The sequence below is a fragment of the Mus caroli genome, chromosome 9, assembly GCF_900094665.2.
Source record: "Mus caroli chromosome 9, CAROLI_EIJ_v1.1, whole genome shotgun sequence".
NCBI classification, from domain to species: Eukaryota; Metazoa; Chordata; class Mammalia; order Rodentia; family Muridae; genus Mus; species Mus caroli.
Genome location: NC_034578.1, coordinates 84,980,893 through 84,982,318, shown reverse-complemented (window position 1 = coordinate 84,982,318; position 1,426 = coordinate 84,980,893). Strand labels below are relative to the sequence as shown.

Sequence of the window (1,426 nt, the reverse complement as noted above, 5' to 3'; positions counted from 1 at the left end):
AAACACCACAGTCTCTACCCTTCTCCTGGGGCTGCAAGTGTTTAGTCATAGTTCAGCGTGGTCCCTCCCACTCTGTCCATTCTCCCTCCTGGACTTCATCCCACCAGGCCACACTCTTGCTTTCCAGATGTCTGTTTTGGCTTTCATTATTTCTTTTGTTTTGGCCCATATTATTCTTTGCTTTTTTGAAATCAGCTGCCTTTGCAAAATACAATTTTTCTAAGCCACATCCAGGATGGAATTACATTATGTAAATTGATACCTTCCTTCTGAGAAGAAAGGGGCACTTCTGATTTTTTTTAAATGCTTAGGCAATTTTTCTATAAAGTTTAGCAGAACTGTTCTAGGAAAGTCAAGTTAGGTAAGAGGGAATATGAATCCAACCAAGAAGTTAATTGGATAAGCACAATTTCCATGACAATACAAAGTAAAAGCCAACCTAGAATGGGCCAGGGAATGAAGAAACTGAAGCCCATGAATATGGTGGGCTGCTTCAAGAAGGTTGTTTATCATGTGTTACGAAGGCCTGGGTTTGATTCCCAACACACACACTCTACCACCACCACCACCACCACCAAACCCAACTCGGCTAGGGGAAAAAGGCAGGAGTAGCAGCTTGTTTTCTTTCTTGTTTTTTGTTTGGTTGTTTTTTTGAGACATGGCGGTCCTAGAACTCACTCTGTAAACCAGGATGGTGTCGAACTCACATAGGCCGGCCTGCCTCTGCCATCTGAGTCCTGGGAATAAAGGAGTCCACCATCCGGCAGCAGCTTTTCAGGGGGAAGATGATGGACATTTGGCTTCAAGTAGAAGGAAAGGAGGATCATATGTAACCAGCTACTGACTTTTAAGATCTCTGAATCAGCTTTGTGCAGTGGCAGTATCATAGCCAACAAGGTTTATCCGAGGCGTGATTATTGCTAATTGAAAACTTAAGACCTGAATGAAAGCTTTGCCACTCCTTACATATAATAGGCTCTGATTTTTGTTTTAAGTATAGATGTTCCTCAGCACTACAAATTCTTTTTTTTGTTGTTGTTGTTGTTGTTGTTGTTGTTGTTTTTCGAGACAGGGTTTCTCTGTATAGCTCTGGCTGTCCTGGAACTCACTCTGTAGACCAAGCTGGCCTCGATCTCAGAAATCCGCCTGCCTTTGCCTCCCAAATGCTGGGATTAAAGGTGTGTGCCATCACTGCCCCGCAGCACTACAAATTCTTAGCATTAGCAAAGTAGTNCGGTCCAGGACATCTATTAGACTCTGAAAGATCTTGAGAAAAATGCCACTGCCGGACTTGCTGTTTATAGGTGGAGTATGAACAATTTAAGCTTAGCCCCAACTAGCTTACAAATAAATGAGACTCAGACTATGGTTATTTTATTTGGCTTTGACAATTACTAGGGAGGCCACCTTTAATCTACTCCTCCAA

At 42.6% G+C, this 1,426-nt stretch overlaps 1 non-coding gene across 1 annotated transcript; it reads left to right on the top strand.

Annotated features, from left to right (window-relative positions):
• Positions 1–863: 863 nt before the first annotated feature.
• Positions 864–1,004, top strand: LOC115032089. The gene has a single exon (XR_003837718.1). It is a non-coding gene; the product is annotated as a U4 spliceosomal RNA (small nuclear RNA).
• The last annotated feature ends 422 nt before the right edge of the window (positions 1,005–1,426 follow it).